Source organism: Pseudophryne corroboree, chromosome 4 (genome assembly GCF_028390025.1).
Source record: "Pseudophryne corroboree isolate aPseCor3 chromosome 4, aPseCor3.hap2, whole genome shotgun sequence".
Classification (NCBI taxonomy): Eukaryota; Metazoa; Chordata; class Amphibia; order Anura; family Myobatrachidae; genus Pseudophryne; species Pseudophryne corroboree.
This window is the reverse complement of record NC_086447.1, coordinates 279,626,383-279,638,926: the sequence shown is the minus strand read 5'-3', so window position 1 is coordinate 279,638,926 and position 12,544 is coordinate 279,626,383. Positions and strand designations below refer to the sequence as shown.

At 48.9% G+C, this 12,544-nt stretch overlaps 1 protein-coding gene across 5 annotated transcripts in view; it reads right to left on the bottom strand.

Moving 5' to 3' along the window:
* The window catches only part of NMD3 (NMD3 ribosome export adaptor), a 204,065-nt gene that overhangs the window by 102,570 nt on the left and 88,951 nt on the right, over positions 1-12,544 (bottom strand). The window lies entirely within an intron of this gene.

Here is a 12,544-nt window from a genome sequence, read left to right as displayed (position 1 = left end):
TCAATAAAATTGACTCATATTTCAGTAAAATACATGTACATTATACCAATACATATAAACAGTGACCTGCAAAAAGCTGTATTATAAACGTGCACCAAATCTCTATTTGAAAGTCCTTAGTTGATACTTTCTATTTTGGCTACAAGTTTACTGTTCAGTCCACATATCAAATGTAGCAATATATGCATGCACCTGATAGTTTTTTTCTTTGCAGTTCATGAATGCCAGTTACTTTAATAATGCAATTAGTCACTTTTTGTTAATTTTGACTGCAGTATTTGTTTGATAAAAAGCAGTCATGCATGGCCATGCAAAGAATATATCTGTGCTAAATCCAAAGCTGTTATTAGCAGATAAGATGTCTTAGCATATTTTTTATGGGTCAGTCAGCAAACCTCTTTCACCGCAGTTGGATGATTACCCTCCCGGCTGCAGCTCTTTTATTCAGCCTTATCTGGAGTCCGTATATCACCTCTATAGCAGCGATGTTCCTCCCGGCTGCTTGCTCACCATCAGCTTTCTCGGGGGTAATGGTCACTTCTCCGCCTTGTGCCCCTTCTTTGCACAGGGGTATCTTATTAACCTCAGTGTGATTCTCTCTCACACTGAGGAAGCCGCAGAGGTCTAAAGAGGCGGGGAAACGCGTCTGTTTTGTCTCCCACATATACGGGATAGCAGAGTTATATTTACCAGCCGGCTGGTGATAGACCGAATGGCCAAATGGCAAGGCCTTGAATTGGTAGTGATCCGCCACCAGTGCGAACCTTAAGTAAGCCTGGTGAGGAGTCCAGATTGGAATATGCAGATATGCATCCTTTATGTCCATTGATACCATGAACTTGCCCTGTTCTAAGCCTGCAATGACCGATTGGATTGATTCCATCTTGAATTTGTAGACCCTTAAAAACTGGTTGAAAACTTTTAAATTGAGTATTGGTCTGACCGTCCCATCTGGCTTTGGCACGACAAAAAGATTGGAATAGAACCCCGTCTCTCACTGAGAAGCGGGAACCGGAATAATGACCTCTGACTGTAGCAATTTTAGAATTGCTGCCCGTAGTGCCCTTGCTTTTTGAGGGCACTGAGACAATCCTGTTGTAAAAAAACTACTGTGAGGCCTCTGCTGAAATTCCAGTTTGTATCCCTAAGAGATTAAGTTGTTCACCCAAAGTTCTGGTGAGGTCTTGGCCCAGATGTCCTGAAAACCTTCCAGACGGCCACCCACCAAGGGAGACCCCAGGTGAGCTGGGAGGCCGTCATGCCACGGTCTTGTCAGCAGGTTTATCCTGCTTTCTGGTTGCTGCTTGTGAGCGGCCCATACTTCTGCCCCCACGTGCTTGTGTACCGAAACCCCTTCCTCGGGCTCGAAAGGACTGTGATCTAAATGAAGTAAATGCTGGTCCCGAATAACCTCTCCTAGTTTGTGGAGCGGTTCTCGTATAAGGAGTAGGCAGAAAAGTGGACTTCCCCGCTGTAGCCTGCGAAATCCACTTGTCCAACTCTGGTCCGAACAGCATTTCACCCCCAAAGGGGATGGATTGTACTGCCTTCTTGGTGTCAGAGTCTCCTTGCCATTCTCTGAGCCATAAAATCCTTCTAGCGGATATGGCCGATGCAGATATGTGCGATGCTATTCTGCTAATATCCTTAGAAGCTTGACACAAGTATAAAGCAGATTCTCGAATGTGTTCCGCCAGTTGGGTAATCTCTTCTAAGCTATTTTCCTCATCAATAGCTTGTACAATACGTCCAGACCATGCACCCATGGCCTTGTTGACCCAAGCACAGACGATCGCAGGTCTCTGCGCTGCACCAGCTGCTACAAAAATTTACTTTAACGCTGTGTCAACCTTACGGTCTGACGCATCCTTTAAAGTAGTTACGTTAGGAATTGGTAAGATTGTCTTCTTTGACAACCTTCCTAGGGAAGCATCCACTATCAGCGGATTCTCCCACTTGTCCATTACACCCTTAAGTAGGGGATAAGTTACCTGAAACTTCTGCGAGTGCGGGCGGCGTTAACTTGATGAGAAATTCCTCTATCGTCTTTGAAAATCCCGCAGCCCATTCAGATTGCTGCTTGCGCGATTCTGCCATCTCCTTGGAGATTCTATTACCAAGGCTGTCTCCCCATGCATTAGCCAGAGCACTGCTCCCAGGTGGAGCGTCCTTGTCTAAGCAGGAGTCGCACACCCCGGAGCTGCCAACCCGCGTGCTCTTCTTGTCACATTTCGTACAAACATAACAGGTCTTTGAGGTCTTGGTTGCCTTAGACATGCTGTTTTTAAACCCCTTACCGGGGTACTACGCAGCGCTTTCACCCTTTAAACTAGGAAGAGAAAGACTGGGAGATGACGGAAGCGAAGGTATTGGATCCGGCTGGAATTACCAGTCCTCTCTTATAGAGAAGGAGCAGGTCAAAATATTTTTACATAAAAACATTAAAAAAAATAAAAACACCAGCCGACTCGCAACCCCCACACCCCAACTGTAGAGCAGCTACGATGTTAGAGTTGGTACCCGCTTGCTTCCGTGTATTTTCTTCAACATCTTTGAAACAGAAGTCCCTTGAAAATATAAAGGATAAAGTATGATTACTTTTCAGGAGATCCTCATATATTTATTTTCACCAGCAGAGGGAGCTGTTTAGCAGAATGTCTCTACTCATATTATTATATGCACTATCCAAACAGTGCAGCAGGGGGAGCTGGTTCTGTAATAAAACAAACTTTCCTTCTCTTTACTGGGGGGGGTGGGGGGGAGGACCCTTCTTTACCACAGACTGGCACCATAAATTTTACCGCCATCTTGCAACTAAGCATGGCCCCCACAAAATGCTAGTCTTCCTGCTCCCTGCAGCAGTTATATTATGTTATAACGAAGCGCTGCGTCGTTTTATGTGAGGCTCCCACCCCCTCCCGCTGGCTGGCGCACGCCGTTTCCCCTGGCTGACGCGCACCGAACCCGCTGTCCGGTGCGCGCCTGGGCTGTTTCCCGAAGCGGCACCTGTGCACCGCTTCGTCTCCGCTGTGCAGCGCGCCGCTCAGCCGTCTCTCTCTGCTCACAGGTAAGACACGCTGAGTCCCGCGCCGCACTTGGCTCCCGCGCGCCGGCCGCTGTATACAGTTTATTACGAGGTAGAGAGAGTGAGAGCCATCAATAAGTAAAGAGTTTTTTTTAGAGAGGAGAGGGAAAAAAAATTATATACAGAAAAGACCCTAGCCTAAGCTACCTCTATGTTAACCAGTACTCACTATTAGAGGACTCTGGAGGATCTCCTGTGGAGAGATGCAGGTCCCTTCAAAAGCGATCTTTGTCTCTCCAATATTAAGCAGCCTTGTCCCCCTTTTGTTAGGTTGACGCAGCCCTTATTACAGATTTGATTTCTTTAGTCAGGAGGTCAGTGCTCCCACGTGCTGTACTTCCAGCACAATTTTTCAAACTGAGGGAGGAGGGATGTGAAGGGGGAGGAGCCGGCTGTACAGACAATGCTAATTTTAGATTGTGCCACACCTCCGGTTGCAAGCTTCACACCCCTACTGTATAGGACTCCAGTGTCCCCTAGTGGATGAAAGAGAAAGTAGGATTTTGGTACTTACCAGGTAAATCCTTTTCTTTGAATCCATAGGGGGCACTGGAGTACTCTTGGGGATATGGACTGGGCGTAGCCGGAAATTGCACATATTTAAATATTTAAATTAGTAACTGGCCATCCCCTCCATAATCCCATAGAGCCTTCAGTATTTTTACTGGGCCGAACAGGAGTGATAGAGAGGATGAACCATAGAGAATTACATATAACATTATATGAACCTCTAACATTATAATATATAATGGTCAACCCTAAAGTTGACACATAACGGAACTGATAACAATCAGTTGATACCATAACATCGAATGCATTGGTGATAAAGTGTTACCATAAGAGCCACAGACCTTACCACAAGACAGGTAAACTGCTCTGGGTGGGCGTCCAGTGCCCCCTATGGATTCAAAGAAAAGGATTTACCTGGTAAGTACCAAAATCCTACTTTCTTTTTCATCCACTAGGGGTCACTGGAGTACTCTTGGGACGTACCAAAGTTTCCCGTTGGGTGGGAGAGCTGTTTGGCACCTGTAACACTACACGGCCAAAGCTAAATGCTGATGCCGCAAACGTGGCCAACCTGTAAAAGCGCACCAACATGCGCACTGATGGTCATGTACTGATGACCATGTAGCAGCTCGTCTACGCCGTTTCGTAGAAACTCCACGACCTGCTGCTTCTGACGTTCCCAAAGAACGTATGAAATGGTCTGACACTGATGTAGGCAGTTGAAGCCCGCTTATGACGTTCACTAGAACGTTTGGAATGGTCTGACCCTGATGTAGGCGTTGTAGCCTATTATGAAGCTAAGCCTGACGTATGACATAAGGACTGCTTGGAAGCTTGTAAAGCAGGGGTGGGGAACCTTTTTTCTACCGAGGGCCATTTGGATATTTATAAAATCCTTCGGGGGCCATACAAAAATTTTCAACTTAAAAAATGACCCTGCCCCCCAGTAGGTCTGCCCCTTAAAGTTACTGTGTGTGCGCGCCGGAGGCGCGCACGCGCCAAAAAATGGGTGTGGCCAGTTAAAATGGGACGTGATACACATATGCCCCCAATAGTGCGGTGCCAGATCCACAATTGCCCCCACAGTGCCAGGTATACAATTGCCCCTCACAGTGCCAGGTATACAGATGCCCCTCACAGTGCCAGGTATACAGATGCCCCCACAGTGCCAGGTATACAGATGCCCCCACAGTGCCAGGTATACAAATGCCCCTCACAGTGCCAGGTATACAAATACCCCCCACAGTGCCAGGTATACAAATGCCCCTCACAGTGCCAGGTATACAAATGCCCCTCACAGTGCCAGGTATACAAATGCCCCTCACAGTGCCAGGTATACAAATGCCCCTCACAGTGCCAGGTATACAAATGCCCCTCACAGTGCCAGGTATACAAATGCCCCCCACAGTGCCAGGTATACAGATGCCCCCACAGTGCCAGGTATACAGATGCCCCCACAGTGCCAGGTATACAGATGCCCCCACAGTGCCAGGTATACAAATGCCCCTCACAGTGTCAGGTATACAAATGCCCCTCACAGTGTCAGGTATACAAATACCCCCCACAGTGCCAAGTATACAAATGACCCTCACAGTGCCAGGTATACAAATGCCCCCCACAGTGCCAGGTATACAAATGCCCCCCACAGTGCCAGGTATACAAATACCCCCCACAGTGCCAGGTATACAGCCCTCACAGTGCCAGGTATACAGATTCCCCCACAGTGCCAGGTATACAAATGCCCCCCACAGTGCCAGGTATACAAATGCCCCCCACAGTGCCAGGTATACAAATGCCCCCCACAGTGCCAGGTATACAGCCCCCACAGTGCCAGGTATACAGATTCCCCCACAGTGCCAGGTATACAAATACCCCCCACAATGCCAGGTATACAAATACCCCCCACAGTGCCAGGTATACAGCCCCCACAGTGCCAGGTATACAAATGCCCTCCCCTCTCCCCTCCGTGCTGCTTACCGTGGACGCGATGGAGGAGAGCGAGGCTGTCGGGTGAAAGCGGCGGCGTGTAGTACTTCAAATCAGCCGCCGGTACGAGAGCCAATCAGAGCTTGCGGACCGGCATCCGCGGCTCCTGATTGGCTGCCGGTCCGCGAGCTCTGATTGGCTCACGGACCGGCGGCTGGTTTGAAGTACTACACGCCGCTGGTCCCATTCTACAGCCGCGCTCTCCTCCGACTCCCTGCTCTGACAGCTGAGACACGCTGCCGCCCGACTGAGCGGCAGCGTGTCTCACTGACACAACCTGGTGGGCCGGACCAAACGGCTTCGCGGGCCGGAGGTTCCCCACCCCTGTTGTAAAGCCATCTTCACTACATTATAGAGAACAATGTGTCTGTTCTACGTACAATTGTTTGGGTTACATAAACGCGTAGTGTGCGTACCACATTCAAAGTAACTTAAGTTCTCGAACATATTGATAACCGAGGAACTACATTAATTAATTGATGCGTGACATTATACGATCTTTGACTGGAACACGGACTTTGTGCGAAGTTCCGCCCTATGACCATAAAACACCAGATAGGGTGGCTTGCATGACAAGGCTCCCAATGTTAAAACACGCCTTGCTGAGAGGCTAAGGCTAAGAGAAAATCGTTTACCAATTGAGAAACTTAACATCCACCTGTTGTAAGAATTCAACAAATGAAGACTGTAAACAAAAAACCTAAAACCAGATCAAGTCCCATGGCGTTGTAGGTGGTATAAATGGAGGTCGTCTGAGGAGACCTTGCAGGAAGGTGTGTACAATCGGCAAAGGAGCCAAACACCTTTGCAGGTGAATTGACATGGCAGAGACCTGCACCTTGAGTGTAGAATAGGGGTGGGCAAAATACGGCCCGCGTGCCGGATGCGGCCCGCAAACCGATCCTGTCCGGCCCACTGCCTCCCACCAGCGAGCAATGACAAGCGTCCCGAACGGCTGAGCTGCTTGTCATTGCTCTGAGCTGCAGTACCTCCAAGCTGCCGGCGGCGCCTCTCTCCCCTGCTGCTGCGTTGTAGCAGCCTCCTCCTCCTCCAGAGTCCCCAGTGACAACAGCTGGGTTCAGCCGAAAAGGGGCGGAGCTACGTGCAGAGGAGGGGGCGGGGCTACACGGGACCTCAGGGGGCGGAGCTACACGGGACAAGAGCCAGACTTGTACAGAATAGATCCATCCTTCCTGCCACTGCCAGCCAGCCAGATCAGTAAAGTTAATGGGAAAAGTGAGTGAGAGAAAGAAAGGGGGGGGGCGGGGGCGGGGGGTGATAGTGTGCGTATATTTGCGTGTGCGGGCAGTGGCGTCAGTCTATTTTTAGGTTTGGGGAAGAGATCTTTAGCTCTCGCTGTACCAACCCCTCCCGTGTTCTGTCACCGTGTCACCCCCGTGTTCTGTCACGTATAACCCCCCCCCATGTTCTGTCACTGTCACCCCCCCTTGTTCTTTCACTGTCACCCCCCCCCGTGTTCTGTCACCGTGTCACCCCCACCGTGTTCTGTCACCGTGTCACACCCACCGTGTTCTGTCACCGTGTCACACCCACCGTGTTCTGTCACTGTGTCACACCCACCGTGTTCTGTCACCGTATCACACCCCCGTGTTCTGTCACCGTATCACACCCCCGTGTTCTGTCACCGTGTCACACGCCCCGTGTTCTGTCACCGTGTCACACGCCCCGTGTTCTGTCACCGTGTCACCCCCCACCGTGTTCTGTCACCGTGTCACCCCCACCGTGTTCTGTCACCATGTCACACCCCCGTGTTCTGTCACCGTGTCACACCCCCGTGTTCTGTCACCGTGTCACCCCCCCCCCCCCCGTGTTCTGTCACCGTGTCACCCCCCCCCCCCGTGTTCTGTCACCGTATCACCCCCACCGTGTTCTGTCACCGTGTCACATACCCCGTATTCTGTCACTGTCACCCCCCCTCCCCGTGTTCAGTCACTGTGTCACACCTTTCCCCAGGGGCCATAAGACACTGGATAATTTGCTTGCTGCACAATAATTATCCTAAATAAAATGTTAATGTGTAAAAGGGGGCTCTACCTGCTGTAATGTGTAAAAGGGGCTCTACCTTCCATACTGTGTAAAAGGGGCTCTATCTGGTGTAATGTGTGTAAGTGGCGCTGTGTGGCGCAATTTGAATAATGGAGACTATTGTGCAGCCTAATATGAATCTGTATTATTTTTTTGCCCACACCCTTTCCACATGAAGCACGTCCCTATATTTTTGGCAAGTGGGGGGAGCTATTTTGTATGTGGCCCTCGGATACTGACAGGAAATGTCAAGTGGCCCCTCAGCTGAAATAATTGCCCACCCCTGGTGTAGAATATAGTCCTTCACCAAACCCAGTCTGTAAAAATATTAAAAGACGGGATAACTTGAAAATGATGTTGGAAACCTGTGAGCGTCACACCAACCTATAGAGGCACGCTAAATCTTGTGATAATGAGCTGCCGTACTGGCTTCCCAGCCCCTAACATGGTTTGTATACCAGATTCTGGAATGCCATCCGTTCTTAAAAGAGCGCTTTGAACAGCCACCCCGTCAAACGCTGCCGCGCTAAATTGGGGTAAAAGAACGGACCCTGGTGGAACAGGTCCGGACGTGGCGAGAGCGGTGAAGGATCGGCTGCAAGTAGTTCGCGGAGATCCAAGAACCATGCCTTCCGAGGCCAATGTGGCGCCACTAGTATGACTGTCATGGATTCTTGTATGATCAATTTTAGTACCTGAGGAAGCAGCGTAAACGTTGTAACAGATTCACAACGCTGTACAGCCACGCGATCGTGAGAGCATCCCCAGCTGCTGCCTTCGGAGCTCTTGTACTGGACACATACTGGGATGTACACATACTGGGATGTTTGAATTTTATTTTTATTTTATTTTTTTGCGAGATGCCAATAGATACCCCTGTGGGTAACTCCACCGCTGGACCAACATCTGGAACACTTAAGAATTCAATGCTCAGTGTCCTGGAATAAGCTGCCTTGCAGCTGTTCACTCCCAGAATGAACATCGAGCAACTTGCCGCATGGTCATGCGACTTCGAATCCCTCCTTGATCGGTGATGTATGCGATCGCCGTTGTGTTGTCTGACCGCACCTGGGCAGTCTGAGACCGGAGCATGTGGGCCGCTTGCCGCAGCGCGTTTGACCGAAAACTTCCGTTGATTTGTGAAGTTGATCATTTGGGACCTCAGGTCCCCAACCTCTGAGACTTGCGTCCATTTCTAGAATTATCCAATTCCAGACGCCGAACATTGTCCCTGCGTAAAATTATGTACTTGGAGCCACTAGAGTAGTGAAACTCTGGCCCTTAGAGACAACCGTACTATCTGATGAACTTGTAGGAGCGTGCAAGAACATCCAGGTGAAAGTGACCCGAGTGACTCCTTGCGAACTGGAGTGCGTTGAAAGACGTCACTCTCCTTTCCAATAGGCGAAAAGCCAAACGGATCAAGACTGTCCGTGGCTTGCGTAGGAACTGTACGTTTTGACGAACAGTTTGTGTGTTGTGTTCAGGCAGAGAAATCCGTTTAATCACGGAATTATCCCTATGCATGAGTCCGATGTTACGGAATGAGGCTTGATATCTCGAGGTTAACAATCTAACCGTGCTGAACGACGCCATTGTACGTTAGTAAGGCCGTTGCATGACGAAATTTTGAACGGAGCTTTAATGAGCAGATCTGCAAAACACGGAACTGTTATCACTTCCAGGGATGAGCTATCACGATAGCCATTACTTGTGACAACCCTAGGCGCCATACGAAGCCAAAACGGTAGCGCTTGAAAGCTAGAATGGTTTTTACTGCAGCTTAAGTAGGCCTGATGCGTCTAAGTACTTATTCTTGTTGAAATCCAGAATCACTGTGGATGTCAACCTGTAGTCACCAACTGCAGGTATTCCTCTGTTGAATCTGTAGTAAGCGACGCACTGATTGACCTGAAGGGTCAGTATCGGACTGACAGAGTCAGCCAGCCTTGGAACTACCCCAAACTGGAATAATGACCGTGACTCTGTTGTTGACCGCAGTCAAACTGCTCAATCTACTAGAGCTTCTATGGCGGTGTGCAGAACCGCGATTTTATCTTCTGACCCAGGCAGACCCATCTTGCAAATTGCAATGGTGGAAAACAATCAACCGTTCTCTTGTAAACTGCGAACCCAAAATTGCGGATTCCCCAACTGTGGATGCCCACAACTGACGATAGGCGATGGGCTGGAATCTCATTATGGCCCTGGTTTTTCAGTGGCTTAGCTGTAAACGCCACTGAAACCCTGGTTAAAGATGCCTGGAAGTAGGTGGCAGCACTTTAACCGTATATTGAGGACAATCAGACAATTAGAGGTTATCGAAAACCACGTTCACTACCACCTGACCCGTCTGTGACTGTTTCTGTAGCACGGCCCCGAAAGGACTGAGATGTAAAGACTATCTCCTGAGTATATTTATTCTGGAATTTGTCCAAGACAGGACGAAACCTGTAGCCAGCGTAAGGTAATGTTTCTATTCTCGTTTAGAAACGGACGCCGTTCTGTTAAGAACGTAGCGAAAAAGCACGTTGTGCCGCACTAGTGAAGCTGAAAAGCAAAAACTAAACTGGCTGACGTCCACAGAAACTGTACCTAGATATTGAGCAGAATCACAAGTGTGATCAGCGAGAAGCGTAAGGTGTTCTTCTTGTAGGGCAAACGTGAACTGTATTGCCATGCAACCACTGCCCTCAAAACCCGGCCCAAACCAGGTTAAACAACACCCCTACTGCTGTATACTGTAGGACACACTGCGACGGGTATCCCTGAAACTGTCAAATTATAAAACAATAATAACAATTATCCCCAGTCAGTATATACGCCAGCCTCCCCCAACGAGGAACGGCAACAGTGCGTATGTGCAGTTGTATTTGTTCGACGGACTTTGCAGCGAAGCTGCTATGTCTTATACTTACTCCTTATGTACACGGACAAGCAAGTACAGAAGGATAGACCAGTACCGTGACTTAGTACCACGTAAATAAAGTGTGTATAAATGTACATTACAGCACACGTGTTCATGTACAAAACCAAGAAAATAAAATTCCTAACACCCCGGCTCCTCTAGAGGCCGAGTGGTGTAGGGCAGCAACTTCCTGGGAAGAAGCAGGAAGTAATGTTAAAATGGTGTCCGGCCATGTGCTTGCTTAGTGCAAGATTGCTGATACACCCAGTTCCATATATATATATATATATATATATATATATATATATATATATATATATATATATATATATATATATATAAACATATAGATATACATTAATACATGCATATGTATATACACAGACACACCTATCTGTATACCATCAGTGTGTAAACACACAAACACATATACACACATACATACACATATATATATAAATATACATATATATATATATATATGTATATATATACACACACAACAGTTATATTGTATATGTAACAGAGACTCTGATATTGTCCACAGGCTTAAAATCCTGATGATTTTGCTGCCGAAACGCAGCTTATTTATTGGGGCCTCCCTGCGGGCTTCCTCCCCCCCTCTCTCTCCTGCAGAAGAGTATTATATGCAAGTGCAGCCTTTATTCTGGCTGCCGACTTCCCCCACACTGCTCCCCCCCCCCCCCCCCCCGTTGTTCAGCAGACAGGAGACAGGGAGTGCACGTCTTACCGCGGCCGTGTGAAGGACAGTACGTCGGAGATTGGTGAGCGGGCCGCGGCAGCAGCTGTCCGCGGTCAGGTCGGCCGCTCAGCCCACGAGAGCCGTACCGGGGTAGGGAGGAGGATGGATCCGGAGAGACGGGGAGCGGCGAGCGTTCCGGCGGTAGTGGCGGGAGCTGCTCGCTAGCTACCCCTGCAAGCGGCCAGCGGCGCCGGGTGACCCAGGAAGCGTCGAGCGGCCTGCGCAGTGCCAGGGTTCGCTCGCTGGCTCCCTGTGCAAGTGGAGAATTAGCAAGGGATTTTACTAGTGGCAGGCAGCAGGGGAACACCATTAAAGTCTATAAATACACACAGTCCCCACATAATGGGCGGCAGCGTGAGCTGACCGGCCGCAATAGACAGAAAAAGTAAGTAAGTGAGCGGCGGCAGTGAGAGCTGCCTACCGCTCAGTACCTGCACCACCTGCGGAGGCCATGACGGGACTTCTCTGTATGAGAACCGGCAGACCATCTGCTGACTAATGCAGCACCAATGATCCTTAACCCGAACTTCTCTGATAAATTGGGAAGGGATCAGGTAGAAAAAACCAAAATATATATAATCTTGCTTGAAGAATCGAAGGACATTCAGTCCACAGTACCTTCCGCTAGAGGCACAGAAAAATACTGAAGGCTCTATGGGATTATGGAGGGGATGGCCAGTTACTAATTTAAATATTTAAATATGTGCCATTTCCGGCTACACCCAGTCCATATCCCCAAGAGTACTCCAGTGACCCCTAGTGGATGAAAAAGAAATCGGTCTTACCGAACCGTCCAATTTCGGTACTACAAACAAGTTGGAATAATATCCCTTATTTTGCAGATGAGGTGGAACAGGAACAATGACCTGAGTCTGTACCAGTTTTTGAATGCCGTCCTGAAAGGTTATACTTGCTTCTTGTGAAACTGGTAAGCCTGATTTGAAGAATCTGTGAGGTGGGAGCTCCTGAAACTCCAGTCTGTAGCCCTGGGAAATAAGATCTATGACCCAGGGATCCTGGCACGAACCTGTCCAGATGTGAATGAAACATTTTAGTTGGGCTCCCACCTGCCAGTCTTCCAGGGATTGCGGTCCACAGTCATGCTGAAGGCTTTGAGGAAGCAGAGCTTGAGCTCTGTTCCTGTGAACCGGCAGTTGCTGGTTTGCGTGGTTCACCTCTAGCGCCTCTGGTGGCTGTAGAAGAACCTCTGGTTTTGCCCTTAAACTTGGCAGTCCGAAAGGACTTT